Raw genomic sequence first — 17,680 nt, forward strand, 5'->3', positions numbered from 1 at the left:
TGGGTGAGCTCTAATAAAAACCATTTACTATTTTTTCTCCACCCGAAAACCTGCTTGTAGCTTGAAATCTTCCTTTTAATACGCCTTGCGGACCCACTGGGGCTTTTAATTATAATATATATATATGCTTCAAGTCCAACCTTTCTATTATAATCCTTTATAATAGAAATACATATAAAACTGCATAAACAAATATATATGAAGGACCTTTGATATATCAATAAAAACCTTTACAACCCACGATAAGACAGACACGCTGAGTTATAAAATATAGCATATAAACTTATCGGGTCTGGAATCCCCATCCCTCATCGCAATCGGAACTTTCCACACACACACACACACACACACACACACACACACACACACACACAGATATATATATATATATATATAATATGTTATGCGATATGATGGACCCGCCACAACTATAAAACATAAACAACTATAAAACATAATATATATGCTTTCGGGTCTAGCCCACGATCGCAAATCACAATCGACGAAATGAACTAACACACTGTTATAGACATTTTTGTGCCTTACAGCATTGAGAATGAAATGTCCATAATCTAAGGGATCCAAAGTCCCTAAACATGTTGTTCCTACCCCTAGAGGAACAAGGCTAACAAACCACAACAATTCACAGAAGTTCTCCACCAGAAACTGCTCAAAAACAAGTCAATTCAGGATCATTTCAGTGGCTACACTAGCTGTTTGCGCTGAATGTCAAAGCCAACACTAGCTACCTGCGTTGAATGTCAAAGAGAACACTGGCTACCTGCGCTGAACGAGAGTGGACATGTGGCAAGTTCATTTCTCAAGGTGTCAAAACCCAGGAAACTTCCAAAATGACACTTGCCTCAGGGAATTCGACTGGTGATGAGTAAGAGGTTCCAAATCTCCAAGTGGAAGCAAGAACCTCCAAGTGGAATCAAGAACTGACAGAGGGAGAGGACACTAGTCAGATCTCAAGCTGACTCATCCTCTCTCCAAACATCTATATATGGATCTCTCCTTCGTGAGATCTAGAGGCTGGAATTTTGTTATTGCAAAGAATTGTTGTTGGTTTGAGATTGGAATCATTGGGTGCTTAATGCTTTGAAGGGGGTGAAGATAGGAATTCCATTTGCTGGGAAGGAGATGCTGGATTGGAGCCCTCTGGGTTGTATCTCTTCCTGAACCTTGTTATTCATCAATAAAGCTATCTTGGTTTCTCCTATATACTAATGTGTCTTTGATGTATGATTGCATTAGTGTATTTGGTTTATTTCTAATCCTAAACTAGTTATGAATGTGAATATCTGTCTTTGTGTAGTGTTCTTCTCTTGTCGCAAGTAGCTGTTCTCTTGTGATCTTGCAGGAACCCGCTGAAGCTGGACAAGCAAGAAGGCAAGTAGCTGTTCTCTTGTGATCTTGCATGAACCTGTTGAAGCTGGGCCAGTGAGAAGGCAAGTAGCTGTGAACTCCCAAAGAGAAGAGAGACCGGATCGAAGGACAAACGGAAGACACCGGTAAGTCTATTTATCTCTCTTCTTTCACATTTCATAAAGGAAGAAACCAGAATAGCTGTCTCTGTTTGTTGCTAAGGCATTGTCACACCTTAGGTGGATAGGATCGTCCTGCATAGGCATTTTTCCCCACAACAAATTGGCAACTCCGCTGGGGCACATTCGCTTATCGAAAATTACCCTTTGGTTTAAAGAACGCAGGGGTGACGTTTCAGAGGGCAATGAATTATGCCTTCCATGACATCAAGAACATAGTTCAACCATATCTCGATGACCTTCCGGCTAATTCGCGAAAGCGGACTGATCATCCGCAGCATTTAAGAGCGATATTTCTACGTTGCCGACACTACAAGATAAGACTCAATCCGCACAAATGTGTATTTTGCGTCAGTTCTGGTCGTTTACTTGGCTTTGTAGTCTCTAAGGACGGGATTCGTCTCGACCCTTGCAAGGTTCAGGCAATCATTAATTTGCCTCCACCTTCAAATTTGCTTCAGATTCAGAAACTCCAAGGGAAAGCAAACTTTCTGAGGAGGTTCATTCCAAATTACGTAGAACTTGCTAAAGGTTATACTCGTCTTTTGAAAAAGGATGTACCTTTTGTCTGAGATCAGGTGGCGCAAGCTTCCTTTGATGCTCTGAAAGATTCTCTAGTAAAAGCATCATTAATGTATGCCCCGGACTATCAAAGAGATTTTAACCTGTATTTGGCTGCAGCAGATACGACCATTGCGATGGTTTTAGTTCAAGAAGTCGATGGAATTGAACATCCAATATATTATTTAAGTAAAAACTTGAATGATACAGAAAGCAAATATTCTTACGTTGAAAAGCTAGCACTCGTTGCTGTTCAAGCGATACAAATATTTCGACATTATGTCCTCTTTCGGAAAACTACCATTCTATCAGATTGCAACCCCATGACTTATATATTGTCGCGACAGTTGCTGGGGGCAAGTATTCAAAATGGATAGCGATCCTTCAAGAGTTTGATCTAGAATTTGTAAAATCCAAATCAAAGAAAGCTTTAGTTTTCGCAGAATTATTGTGCGATCTCCCATCGTCGTCCAACGATGAAACATCCGAAGAATCAATCGTGGACGAAAGTTTGTTTCTGATATCTGCAAGCAATGAGTGGTATGGAGATATAATAATTTATCTCCAAACCCAAAAATTCAGGCCTGACACCTCTCACTCAGAACAGAAACGTATACGATACCAAGCGAAAGACTACATGATCGTCGGTGATACGCTTTACCGTCGTGGTATCGATACAGTTCTGAGGAGGTGCCTCACCCATGAAGAGGCCGAAAAAGCCCTGAATGAGTGTCATTCAGGCGCGTGTGGGGGGCATCAATCTGGATATGCTACAACACAAAAAATCTTACGAGCAGGATACTTCTGGCCAACCATGTTCAAAGATTGCATAACCGCAGTCAGAAGTTGCCATGCTTGTCAAATTTTTGATAGCAAAACCAGAAGACCACCCGCACCTTTACAGCCAATAGTTACTGTTGGGCCTTTCGCCAAATGGGGCATCGATTTCATGACATGTAACCCCACCTCGACCGGGGGGCATGGGTATATTATAGTCGCCGTTGACTATTTTACCAAATGGGCCGAGGCGATGCCTACATTAGATAACACTGGTGAAACAGCTGCCCTTTTCTTTTTCAATCATGTAGTCGCCAGGTTCGGCGTACCACAGGCTATAGTTACAGATCATGGGTCACATTTTCGCAATCACATGATGGTTGAATTAGCTACCAAGCTAGGGCTATCTCACGACAGCTCTACCCCGTATTATCCGCAAGCCAACGTACAAGTTGAAGCAATCAACAAGGTCCTGAAGCGTATGTTGCAAAGGATGATCGGGGTTCACAAAAGAAGGTGGCACCTAATCCTGTACTCAGCCTTGTGGGCTTACCGAACATCGGTAAGGAATGCAACCGGGTTCACACCTTTCCAACTGGTGTATGGCCTGGAAGCAGTCTTGCCAATCCAGTGTGAAATTTCGTCTCTTAAACTCGCAATTGATCTCCTCCCCGGAACTTCGGAAGAAGAGACCCGTTTCTTGGAATTAATCCAATTGGATGAAACCCGTCGTGATGCCGCTTTGGCTAACGAAGCCCATAAGAAACGAGTCAAGGCGCAGTTTGACAAAAATGTCAAACCCCGTGTCTTCTCAGAAGGTGACTTGGTCTTGCTTTATTACCAAGAATCCGATAAATTGGGAGCAGGTAAATTTAATTCTTTATGGATGGGCCCCTATATTGTTAAATGAGTGTTAGAAAAAGGAGCCTACGAGTTAATGGATTATGACAGAATTCCACTGGCGCAACCCCGTAATGGGTTGTATCTAAAGCGTTACTATGCTTAAATAGTAACCTGTATGCTTTTGTTGTATTTTGTTTTCGCTAAAGTGTTTGTTTTGGTCGAATAATCCACCTTTTTACATTTATTGCAGATGTCAAGCCTTCTGGAGACATGTGTTGGATATGCCGACGGAGCGAGTCGTAGTTCGCGAAACCTGTCCTCCGCAGCTTGGGCCATTTTTGATCCAAGCGGCGAGTTAGTAAGTTTCAGAGGTGTATGTATTGGGCAATCAGCGAATAACATAGCTGAGTATAGCGCGTTGATAGAGCTACTCTCTGATGCCATCACCCATGGTATACGCCGACTAATCGTCAGGCTAGACTCACAACTCGTAATACTACAACTCAATGGTATATATTCCGTTCGCAATCCAGCTATTTATCGCATGTTCCTAAGGGTTAAGATTTTGGAAAGACAGTTTGATTTAATTCAATACCAGCATATTTCCAGAAACTTAAACACATTAACCGACTCATTAGCAAACTATGTGTTAGATAGACATTTGCGACATTTATAAAAAGAGACACATCATCAATGTTGTACATATGGATCATATAACTCAACCAAAATAAACCCCGAAAATCAAAATATATATATGTAAGCTGTTTATCGTTTATACATAATGTTCTGTAACCAAGACAAAAATTGGTCATATGACCCAAAAACTCAAAAATGCTAGGGGGCACCCTAGCCTAGTGATGCTCATGATAGCACGTCACGACCTGTGCAATCATGCACAAGAGACGAGTCTATCGTCTAGGCACACCAGTAGTATGCCGTTGCAACTGTAAAGGTAACTCATCAATCCTCACATCGGGAATGCCGAGAGTAAGGCTCTCAACCTGCTCCTGCATAGCTGTAAGGGTCTCGGCCACGTCAAGGTCGCGGAGAATAACCCTCCCGGCAGTCTCCCCTGCTGGGGCAGCAACTGGCGCTCTCGGGCAAACTGTTGGACGAACAGGACCAACATCTGCATGCACACATGAGTTCGATTAAAGTCTTGATAGAATAAAGCACAAGGACATTATAAATAAGAACAGTAAACAGTAATATGGTCGAAGATTTTACCAATAGCGCCCCACTTTTCGCCACCCGGCAGTACCAAGTCCGGATCACCTCGGAAATCCATACCAACATATGGATACTCGGAATAGACCATCTCCTGACGCTCGAACCACCTGAAGAAGGTATCAGTGAAAGAAATCTGAGATTGACCAGCATGCCTAGACATGTGATCAACCCATCTCTGCATGCGTGGCTCGGTAGGAGAAGGCAAGTCGAGTGCGATATACTGAGGCTGCATCAGTGGTATTTTCTCCAAGGAAAAGGCAGTCAGAATAGAACCAAATCCAAAGTTCTTCAGCTTCCCGTCCTTTACCTTGTTCAACTGACTTTTCATCTGAAGAAGTACTGCATCACACCAGTTGAATATTTTCGGTTGGAGGCACTCCAAGGCGTGTTGCACAGAGGATCTGTTGGCAACGTGAAGAGATGCGCTACCGGCCATCCTACCGATAGTATACAGAATGGACTTGAGAGACCTGTCAGTAATCTCACGGATAACAACCTTGCCGTCTCTACTCGGTTGAGATCCTTCCCTGCAATACTGGCGGACATAATCTCTCACGGAGTCATTCCCTCGGGCCGAACCTGACAAAGAAATGGGGGCACCCCACCTCGACAAACCAGTCAAGAAGTAAATGTCTACCACGGTCAAAGGGATGGATTTGCTCCTGATCTGAAATACTTGGTTGATAGGATCCCAAGCATCAAGCATATACTGCAGTAAGGAGATCTGTGCTCTCATACTAGAGATACGAAAGAACTTTAGCAGGCCACAGTTCCACAGCGCGTTCACCGTGACAGGGTCGTGGAGGGCAATCATGTCCTCTTCTTCATGTTCTCGTTCTCGCCATGTAAGGGTCATTTTGCTCAAAAGTACCTGCAAAACAAACAAGAGAAAGAGTAAGATCCTGGATTTGATGAGAAACTGGCAAAATTTTCATCAAAAACTGTGCAACAGAACTGTTTTTCTATGCTCAACGCAACTGGCTAGTATTCCACCTGCGTTGAAGGTCAAACTACCTTCATGCAGCTTGACATTCAACGCAGGTTTCGAGTGGACTGCCTGCGCTGATGGCAGAGCGCCCTAACAAAACCCCAGGGGCTCAAGGGAACAGGAAAACAGACACAGAATGGAAAAAGGAAACCATGAAAAGAAAGAGCTAAGGTTTAGCTCCTACCTGGTCCAGACGGCGCCGAAAATTGTCCGCAGAATCTCCCTGAATCAGCTGATGAAAATCAAGGGGGAAGAGGCACCTCCAAAGCTCCAACAAACCAAGTTCAAATGAAATGGTAAAATGAGAGGTAAAAACACCTTTTAATTGCTTTTTACGTAGTTCAAAGCGAAATATTAGGGTTCTAATCTCATTTTCAAGCAAATGTTATTCATTTCTAACTAGTTTGATGCAGCAATTGAGGATACAGTACTATCTTTGAAAAGGGCAAAGCTAGTTATGGTAAAAATAAAAAATTTGACCATATAAGAATCGAGCAGTTTTAGCACAAAGTTCATGCTCGTTAAAAAATAAACGCAAGATCCGAGCAGTTTTAGCACATAGTTCATGCTCGTTAAAAAATAAACATAAGATCGAGCAAATGTTTCCACCCGCGTTTAAGCTCGTTAAAAAATGAACTATCCCGGTAAATAACCACTGTGAATGTAATATCATCAGCCATTAAAGCCTTGGTCGTGTTTGCACCGTCACCTCCACTTTTCATTTGGCCGATCGTTCACCTCCATATGATTGTTTACCCATTTTGAGGAACAGCTGCGAAGAGTGATTACACCTAGCCATCCTTGTGACACTGCCGTGATTGGAAAATTCCAACCTGTACCTGGAATCAGCTGCTAACCCTGTTTATCACTCGTTCCTCAAAAGACGAGTCTTCTTTAAGCTCTTTTCAACTGACTCGTAAAATATGAAAAGATTGCTGAGTCCTTGGCCTTCCAGCTCGTTAAAGGGACAGGAAGTGCTATCCCTCCTCTAGATTTTAATCTTTTTGGACCTGAGGGCTTATCGCACAAAAAGATCGAGCGCTTGTTTTATTCAGCTTGTTAAAACTATCGAAAACTCATCCCTTCTGTATTGTTTTATAATTTTTCGGACTTAAGGGATTAGATGACGAAAAAGGACTTTTGGAGTTAACTTTATGTACCTTTTCAGACTCTCTAAAAATGAAAAGGACCGAGTTATCCTTGTCGTTAGACTCGTTAAAATCATTAAATAGCGACAAACTTGTCTTTAGACGAGAACGAGTTTCACTATCGCTAGGCTCGTTAAAACATAGCGATGGGCTTGTCCGAAGGGCAGGTTATAGATCAAGCATATGTTATCCTCCTCAAGCTTGACAAAATAAAGAGGTACTGGTCAGCAATGACTGGGGAAAAATTGGGAGAAACTCAAGAAAACTTTGATGGTAGCAAGTCGCTCTTGAACATGACACTTTTCCTCCGTACCACAATCGGGTTGGGTTGTTTCATTCACCGGTCACATCCATGGTCTCGCCATACCATCCATATTTGGGGTAATGTTACCAATCCATCGCATCAGTGTCGCCATATGTTCAAGAGAATTCGTTCAGAAAAGTCAACCGTGTCCCATCCACTGCCATACATTATCCTTCATCCTTTCATGACCGCCACCCTGAATCATATGTCACAGATCGTTTTCACCTCCATTAAAATCATTAGCTCCATTCCGTGTCACTGATGTGGGATTCGTTAAGGCCCTCATATGACGGATCGCTTCTTGTCGACATCAGCTCATTATCCAAGAAGTTGATCTAGGAACAACCCCTTCAGTACTTTGAAGCTTGCATGCCTCAATGGCAAGTTTCTCACTTCCGGCGACAGGTATACATCAATGACCTTCGACCGAAAGATTTTGCGTGGTGTTCGACGCCAAGTTCTTTATTCACACCACGTGAATTGTACTGCAGTACCTTGAGGGTCTTTATCATTATCGGTGATTCCTCTCGCGCTTGTTAACGGTTTACATCATTGACCGGTAATCAAGCGATGTCTTTCCATGTTCGACTTCAGAACATTTCTCACATGGATCGACTTGTACTTAGAATGAAGATCGAACGAGTTTGAAGACCCCGAATCTAGTTTCATCCATCCGGGCTGCGATATATATTCAGGAAAGATAAAGACATTGACATGTACATCATTGCAGCAGATAATCATCCTACTCAAAGGATGATAATTTCATCAAAATTATCAGCCTACCATTAGACGATTGTCTGTTCTATGTACAGAAAAATGAATTTATAAAGCTGAGCATGGGAATGCCCGCCTCAACTAGATCATGAAAGCAGTATGAAAAATAATGTATTGTATTGTATCTTATTACGGGTCTCCTCCCAGCATTGGATGAACTTCGGATCCCCCTGATAAAGCATTTCACCCGATAAACAGCCTCATACTTTAGGGGGCAACTGTTATAGACATTTTTGTGCCTTACAACATTGAGCATGAAATGTCCATAATCTAAGGGATCCAAAGTCCCTAAACATGTTGTTCCTACCCCTAGAGGAACAAGGCTAACAAACCACAGCAATTAACAGAAGTTCTCCACCAGAAACTGCTAAAAAACAAGTCAATTTAGGATCATTTCAGTGGCTACACTAGCTGTTTGCGCTGAATGTCAAAGCCAACACTGGCTACCTGCGTTGAATGTCAAAGGGAACATTGGCTACTTGCGCTGAACGAGAGTGGACATGTGGCAAGTTCATTTCTCAAGGTGTCAAAACCCAGGAAACTTCCAAAATGACACTTGCCTCAGGGAATTCGACTGGTGATGAGTAAGAGGTTCCAAATCTCCAAGTGGAAGCAAGAACCTCCAAGTGGAATCAAGAACTGACAGAGGGAGAGGACACTAGTCAGATCTCAAGCTGACTCATCCTCTCTCCAAACATCTATATATGGATCTCTCCTCCATGAGATCTAGAGGCTGGAATTTTGTTATTGCAAAGAATTGCTGTTGGTTTGAGATTGGAATCATTGGGTGCTTAATGCTTTGAAGGGGGTGAAGATAGGAATTCCATTTGCTGGGAAGGAGATGCTGGATTGGAGCCCTCTGGGTTGTATCTCTTCCTGAACCTTGTTATTCATCAATAAAGCTATCTTGGTTTCTCCTATATATTGATGTGTCTTTGATGTATGATTGCATTAGTGTATTTGGTTTATTTCTAATCCTAAACTAGTTATGAATGTGAATATCTGTCTTTGTGTAGTGTTCTTCTCTTGTCGCAAGTAGTAGTTCTCTTGTGATCTTGCAGGAACCCGCTGAAGCTGGACAAGCAAGAAGGCAAGTAGCTGTTCTCTTGTGATCTTGCATGAACCTGTTGAAGCTGGGCGAGTGAGAAGGCAAGTAGCTGTTGTTATCACTGAAAATTTTGTTGCCAAAATTTTTTAGCCTAGCTTAAGGACAAGGTGTTTTCGCAGCGCATGAATCCTTTTTAGCAGTTTCGTAGCGCTACCTGTTTAGGTGATTTCGTAGCGCGCTACGAAACTGGGGATTTGTTCGAATCCATAGCAGCTGTCATGCAAAATAGCTCTGGGGTGGATGCACTTTACAGGAGGCATGCTCTCAAGTTCCTGCGTGTATGCTTGTCATCAGTTCTGAATCTGAAGGTGACAGTTTTAGTGATTGCAAGGTACTACCTCAGGTTAAAGGCACCCTTGTTGTTTGTCCCATGGTAGCTGTTATTCAATGGAGGAACGAGATTGCTCGGTTCACTGCTGAAGGAAGCACTAAAGTTGTTTCATCATGGCGCAAATATATGTGAAGATGTGGCCGAGTTTTCTCAATATGATTATGTTTTGACTACTTATTCCAGTGTTGAGATAGAGCATAGAAAGCATTTGATGCCTGCAAAAGAAAAATGTCAATGGTGCATTAAATCATTTTATCCAGATCTTTTCCCCATAGACTTGTGCAAAGAGCTCGCAAAACTGCACACAAAGGCACCAGCACATAAATTTTCATACACACAGGAAACTATTGAAAGAGTTTTTGGGCGTAGAATTGATGAAGTTTTTGAGAACTTTGAAGAGGAGCCCGTTGCTTTTGGCAGTATTGCCCAAGTGCATAAGGCTACTTTGAAATTTCAGTATCCTGGTCAGGAGGCCGGCCGCCTATTCTCCACGCAAAATCCAGAGTCCAACCTCCTTATCAGCCTTGATTTGAATTCATCAAATAATGGGTTGACTCCGAGCGAGAGAAAGGAATAGCAGAAAGCAGAAGAGGCACTGTATAAAGACAGTATCCAAATACCTAGAAGGCCACCGTGGCATGCTGAGATGCCTACAGAAGAACTTGATGCTAGAGAAAGACAATCATTTTTGAATTGGCGCAAAAATCTTGCCAGGTTGGAGGAGAATGAAAAGACTTGTTTTGACTCCCTTTAAAGAAAAAATATCGAAATAGGGAGGCAGCTTTGGCGAGTGCTTGAAAGAAGTGATCTAGTTGTTACAGTGGTGGATGCCCGCAATCCGTTGTTTTACCGTTGCTGTGATTTAGAGGCATATGTACGAGAAATTGATATTCACAAGAGGACAATGTTGCTTGTCAATAAAGCAGATCTTTTACCAGTTCATATCAGACAAAAATGGGCAAAATATTTCAGTTCATTAGGAATTTTGTATCTATTCTGGTCTGCTAAAGCTGCTTCAGCAGCTTTAGAGGATAAAGATCATACGAGCCTTTCAGAAAGTTTAGTCAATCCAGAGGAGTTGTACAAGTTTGATATTTCTGCTGAGGACATCGGAATTTATGGTCGAGAAGAGATTTTGAGCCGCTTGCAAAAAGAGGCAGAAGTAATTTCAGCAATCAGGAAAGCTTCGACTGAAACCAATAAGCAGGGTCAGCAAATTTTGAATCAATCTTCAAATTTTGATTCAGCTTACAGTGAGAGTGATGTATTGATTAGTAACCTCAAGGTGCTCGATTCTGGTCCTAGGCACGTGGTTGTAGGGTTTGTTGGCTATCCTAATGTGGGTAAAAGTTCCACAATAAATGCATTGGTTGGACAGAAGAAAACTGGTGTCACATCAACACCTGGAAAGACCAAGCATTTTCAGACACTTATAATTTCTGATAGGCTCATGTTGTGTAACTGTCCTGGTCTAGTTTTTCCCAGCTTTTCAAGCTCCAGACATGAAATGGTTTCTTCAGGTGTGTTACCTATTGATCGGTTGACTGATCACAGGGGTGCAATACAAGTTGTAGCTGATCGGGTTCCTAGAAGTAATTTTGAGAATATTTACAAAATATCTTTACCTAAACCTAAACCATATGAACCACAGGACAGGCCTCCTGCGACATTTGAGTTGCTAAGGACATATTCGCAGTCCCGGGGATATGTTGGCCCGTCAAATTCTGAAGGACTACATAGATGGGAAGCTACCTCACTTTGAATTACCACCAGAGGAAGCATACAGCAGTGAAGGTGAAGAGACCAGTTCCACCTCTCCAACACTGCAACCAGAGGACTGTAGAATGAGAGCAGAGGAGGCAGTTTTGGAGCTCCACAGTGATGAACTAGGATCCTCTGCTTCTTCTGCGAAAGAAGAGGGAGGATCGGACCTTGACAGCCAAGTTTATTCGACTGCAAGTAAAGGAGTGGAAACAAAAGGGAAGCTTCTAAGTGGCATGGGCAGCTCAAGTCTAGAGGGTGTCCTACATGACCTTGTTTCATTTGATTCTGCAAATGGCATATAGGCTGCTCCTCCTGGAAAAGGGGAAAACAGGAAAAAATGCATGCTCCACATAAGATGCATAAGAAAACTCAAAGGAAAAAGGATCGTTCTTGGCAGGTGGGTAATGATGAGAGTGATGGCATGTCTGCTGTAAAAGCAGTTGAAAAGCCAGTGAGTTATGGTGCATCTAGATTACATTACTAATGTTGCGAGTGTAGTTAGTGATTGCAGCAATGACATGGCTGCCGTAGAAGTATTAAGTGCTAAATGTTTTCAGAATGCAAATCTTCTGGAGAATTATCCACAATAGTCATTTTGTAGGTCTATGTTTCAAATCCAGGACAGTTTCATCATTCAAAGAGGCACTAGTTCAAGCGCAAGATGTTTTAGTGTAAATGTACTCTGTTTTAGCAAAAACAGCAGTTTCGTAGCGCGCTACGAAACTGCTGTAGGTGCTGTTTTGTAAGAAAAACAAGGAGTTCGATGAGGGGGTCAGCTAATTTTGAATGAAATGTTTCAAGAGCATAAAGGTGACTATTCAAGAATATCCTAGCTATTCAGAAGATGACAGATGTGCATTTTGCAAAAAGGTGAAATGTTTTGTTTCTAGCTAAAGTCTCGTTAAAGGTACTTTATGACCGAATTATTAGGGTTTTGGTTATAGTCTTCGGTGATTTGGTTTGTACACCTGTTCAGCTCATAAGGCTTCCAGCTCATTGAAGCATATGGTGTTATGCGTTGTTATTGAAGAATTAAAGAGCTTGGAGCGTGGTCTTTAAGTAGTAAAGAATAATGGAAGACAGGGACCGTGAAAACAGGGCACTCATCTTTACTAATTAATGAGCCATCTACACAGCTAGTATCCAAGGCCAGCTCGTTCAGTGAATGCTCCTCCAACATATCTCGGCCACAACAGAAAATGTACAGGTGTCAAAGCTCAAGAAAGGCATCATGCATACGAGGAGATAGAGTTAGAATTTCAATGTGATTAGGACTCTATGTATTTACAGCACAATACTTTATGTATTTAATAAGTTTGTTTAAAAATAGATAAGGTTAGTTAATGATAGACCATCGAGCTCCCCTCATGCTGGAGGAGGAGACTCAAGGTAGTTTTAGTTTTGTTTTCCTATATATAGGTGAAACTCTGATGTAAGTGGGGTTGGAGATTTATAAAAGAAACAGAGTTTTTATATTGGCTAATGAAAAAGACTTTTGACAGTAATAGAAAGATTACTTTTTCTTCCCAAGATTCATCTTGTGTTCAAAGGCTCAGAATATATGTGGTTTTGTCTTTATCCTTTCTGTTTTATAGCTCAATAGACATGCAATCACTCTGAATTCACCTAGTGCTCAGACTTCCTGTGTATGTTTATGAGTTGAGGTTCTTTTTGAGAAATGTTCTGAGTGTTTAAACATTATATGCCTTGGCTTCCATGATTGAGTAGTTAATAGTTTACTGCAGAGGTGTTTGACTCCATGAGCCCAATGGAAGAAGTGTTATTTTGTTGTTCCAACCAGCTTATTTTCATGTACTGTTTGAAGAGTTAGCCATCTTTTCTTGTTATTAATCCATATCAAAAATCTGTGAGAGAGCCCTCTCTGACTAAGGAGGCTAAGCCTTAGTCTAAAGCCTGGTTTGAAATAGTTGCATGAGATCTTGCTAAGTAGCAGCCCTTAGTACACGATTTTGTGATAACATTTTGGTGCGTCTGCCGGGAGCCTGAAGTCTATTCATTCCCGAAATCAATGGTTGAACTTCTGAAGGTAGCAGGAGCTCAGACATCTTTGAGGCTGCAAAACTACCTTGGCGACTCCACACATCAAATAAGAAATTGGAAGGTGACTCCACTGCTAGAAGATCAGTAGCTTGATGAAGTTTCAAGATGGATTCTACTGCAAGAATGAATTCCAGGTATGCTCCTATGGATCGGTCTCATATCCCTGTTTTTCCAAATCCTATGCCAAAGGTTGATTGGTTAGATGATCTTCCAATATTCAAAGATGAAAAGAAGGACAATGCTACTCTTCATTTGGTTAGGTTTCATATGCATGTACGCAGTCTTAAGGTTCATTTCCCCGAGGATTGTCTCATGAGGATGTTTATGGCCACTTTAGAAGGAAAAGCATGGTCTTGGTATAAAAGTTTGGAGAATGGTTCATTATCTTCTCTTGCTGATTTCCATGATGAATTCTGTGAAATGTATAAAGAAGGTTATCCTTCCTTATTGATGCTTAAAGATTGCTGTAGACATTCTTTAAGTCTTATTAAGTATTTAGAGGATGGTTATGATGATGATGAATTCACGGATGAAGAAATTTTAGAGGCTCTTCATAACAATGCATTCCAGCACCAAGGAGAAGATATAACATCCCATGAAACACAGCATGAGGAGCAGCAGGAGTTGACTTGTGAAAACCATGTTTCATCCCTTGATATGAATGAAGAGATGCAGCAGTATTCTGAAGATGAAATTGATTGCACACAGCAAGAAGAAGTGCTGGAAGACAGCTTCTACGACCCTCAGGCAGAGGAAAAGCTTGCTCAATTTTGTAATTCCTTGCAGCAGCTTACTTCAAATAATGATCATAGTAGTGAGGAAAATTACATTGTTTGTGAGCATCATTTAGAAAGGCAGTTGGATAGCATATCAAATAAATTTGGTGTGGCTGAAGATAAGTTGTCTAAAGATACAGAAAGTTTTGAGAATCATCAAACTAACCATGTGTTTTTTGACCCTATAGCTGAATACATGGAAAAGATTTACTGTTCAGGCGGCTTCCAGTTATATTTTCATGTTGAAGAACAGTTACACCTCATGCTGCCTCGGTTACTTCAGTATCTGGTTTATTTTTGTTTCAAGCACAGCCAAAGGAGAAATCAAATATAAGATAAAACAGATGATTGGCTACATTGGAAATTTCATATTGATTGAGCAGAAAGAAGTTGAAATTGTTAGGGTAGGTAGGTATAGGTAAATGCAAATAAGCTCAAGGTCAACTGAGCATTTTTCAGTAGATGTAGTTTTCTTTCTCCTACAGTCATGCTTGTCAAGCAAATTTCTGTTTGTCATAAATGGATAAGGCACTGGAATTGCAGGTTCTTAGTGTACCACAAGGGCACACTATCCCAAGTGGAGCCACTGTTATCACTGAAAATTTTGTTGCCAAATTTTTTTAGCCTAGCTTAAGGACAAGGTGTTTTCGTAGCACATGAATCCTTTTTAGCAGTTTCGCAGCGCTACCTGTTTAGGTGATTTCGTAGCGTGCTACGAAACTGGGGATTTGTTCGAATCCATAGCAGCTGTCATGCAAAATAGCTCTGGGGTGGATGCACTTTACAGGAGGCATGCTCTCAAGTTCCTGCGTGTATGCTTGTCATCAGTTCTGAATCTGAAGGTGACAGTTTTAGTGATTGCAAGGTACTACCTCAGGTTAAAGGCACCCTTGTTGTTTGTCCCATGGTAGCTGTTATTCAATGGAGGAACGAGATTGCTCGGTTCACTGCTGAAGGAAGCACTAAAGTTGGTTCATCATGGCGCAAATAGATGTGAAGATGTGGCCGAGTTTTCTCAATATGATTATGTTTTGACTACTTATTCCAGTGTTGAGATAGAGCATAGAAAGCATTTGATGCCTGCAAAAGAAAAATGTCAATGGTGCATTAAATCATTTTATCCAGATCTTTTCCCCAGAGACTTGTGCAAAGAGCTCGCAAAACTGCACACAAAGGCACCAGCACATAAATTTTCATACACACAGGAAACTATTGAAAGGGCTTTTGGTCGTAGAATTGATGAAGTTTTTGAGAACTTTGAAGAGGAGCCCGTTGCTTCTGGCAGTATTGCCCAAGTGCATAAGGCTACTTTGAAATTTCAGTATCCTGGTTAGGAGGCCGACCGCCTATTCTCCGCTCAAAATCTAGAGTCCAACCTCCTTATCAGCCTTGATTTGAATTCATCAAATAATGGGTTGACTCCGAGCGAGAGAAAGGAACAGCAGAAAGCAGAAGAGGCACTGTATAAAGACAGTATCCAAATACCTAGAAGGCCACCGTGGCATGCTGAGATGCCTACAGAAGAACTTGATGCTAGAGAAAGACAATCAATTTTGAATTGGCGCAGAAATCTTGCCAGGTTGGAGGAGAATGAAAAAACTTGTTTTGACTCCCTTTAAAGAAAAAATATCGAAATATGGAGGCAGCTTTGGCGAGTGCTTGAAAGAAGTGATCTAGTTGTTACAGTGGTGGATGCCCGCAATCCGTTGTTTTACCGTTGCTGTGATTTAGAGGCATATGTACGAGAAATTGATATTCATAAGAGGACAATGTTGCTTGTCAATAAAGCAGATCTTTTACCAGTTCATATCAGACAAAAATGGGCAAAATATTTCAGTTCATTAGGAATTTTGTATCTATTCTGTTCTGCTAAAGCTGCTTCAGCAGCTTTAGAGGATAAAGATCATACGAGCCTTTCAGAAAGTTTAGTCAATCCAGAGGAGTTGTACAAGTTTGATATTTCTGCTGAGGACATCGGAATTTATGGTCGAGAAGAGCTTTTGAGCCGCTTGCAAAAAGAGGCAGAAGTAATTTCAGCAATCAGGAAAGCTTCGACTGAAACCAATAAGCAGGGTCAGCAAATTTTGAATCAATCTTCAAATTTTGATTCAGCTTATAGTGAGAGTGATGTATTGATTAGTAACCTCAAGGTGCTCGATTCTGGTCCTAGGCGCGTGGTTGTAGGGTTTGTTGGCTATCCTAATGTGGGTAAAAGTTCCACAATAAATGCATTGGTTGGACAGAAGAAAACTGGTGTCACATCAACACCTGGAAAGACCAAGCATTTTCAGACACTTATAATTTCTGATAGGCTCATGTTGTGTAACTGTCCTGGTCTAGTTTTTCCCAGCTTTTCAAGCTCCAGACATGAAATGGTTTCTTCAGGTGTGTTACCTATTGATCGGTTGACTGATCACAGGGGTGCAATACAAGTTGTAGCTGATCGGGTTCCTAGAAGTAATTTTGAGAATATTTACAAAATATCTTTACCTAAACCTAAACCATATGAACCACAGGACATGCCTCCTGCGGCATTTGAGTTGCTAAGGACATATTCGCAGTCCCGGGGATATGTTGGCCCGTCAAATTCTGAAGGAATACATAGATGGGAAGCTACCTCACTTTGAATTACCACCAGAGGAAGCATACAGCGGTGAAGGTGAAGAGACCAGTTCCACCTCTCCAACACTACAAACAGAGGACTGTAGAATGAGAGCAGAGGAGGCAGTTTTGGAGCTCCACAGTGATGAACTAGGATCCTCTGCTTCTTCTGCGAAAGAAGAGGGAGGATCGAACCTTGACAGCCAAGTTTATTCGACTGCAAGTAAAGGAGTGGAAACAAAAGGGAAGCTTCTAAGTGTCATGGGCAGCTCAAGTCTAGAGGGTGTCCTACATGACCTTGATTCATTTGATTCTGCAAATGGCATACAGGCTGCTCCTCCTGGAAAAGGGGAAAACAGGAAAAAATGCATGCTCCACATAAGATGCATAAGAAAACTCAAAGGAAAAAGGATCGTTCTTGGCAGGTGGGTAATGATGAGAGTGATGGCATGTCTGCTGTAAAAGCAGTTGAAAAGCCAGTGAGTTATGGTGCATCTAGATTACATTACTAATGCTGCGAGTGTAGTTAGTGATTGCAGCAATGACATGGCTGCCGCAGAAGTATTAAGTGCTAAATGTTTTCAGAATGCAAATCTTCTGGAGAATTATCCACAGTAGTCATTTTGTAGGTCTATGTTTCAAATCCAGGACAGTTTCATCATTCAAAGAGGCACTAGTTCAAGCGCAAGATGTTTTAGTGTAAATGTACTCTGTTTTAGCAAAAACAGCGGTTTCGTAGCGCGCTACGAAACTGCTGTAGGTGCTGTTTTGTAAGAAAAACAAGGAGTTCGATGAGGGGGTCAGCTAATTTTGAATGAAATGTTTCAAGAGCATAAAGGTGACTATTCAAGAATATCCTAGCTATTC

The 17,680-nt window shown here is 41.5% G+C and overlaps 2 pseudogenes; both read left to right on the forward strand.

Annotated features, from left to right (window-relative positions):
- The first annotated feature begins 9,498 nt into the window (after positions 1-9,498).
- Positions 9,499-11,859, forward strand: LOC149183837 (GTPase LSG1-2 pseudogene; annotated as a pseudogene).
- A 3,105-nt stretch (positions 11,860-14,964) lies between these two features.
- LOC149183838 (GTPase LSG1-2 pseudogene) lies at positions 14,965-17,371 on the forward strand (annotated as a pseudogene).
- Positions 17,372-17,680: the final 309 nt, after the last annotated feature.

The sequence above is a fragment of the Pinus tabuliformis genome, chromosome 3_2 (genome assembly GCF_031772625.1).
Source record: "Pinus tabuliformis cultivar Carrire ecotype Pingquan chromosome 3_2, CPIR1, whole genome shotgun sequence".
Lineage (NCBI taxonomy): Eukaryota > Viridiplantae > Streptophyta > Pinopsida > Pinales > Pinaceae > Pinus > Pinus tabuliformis.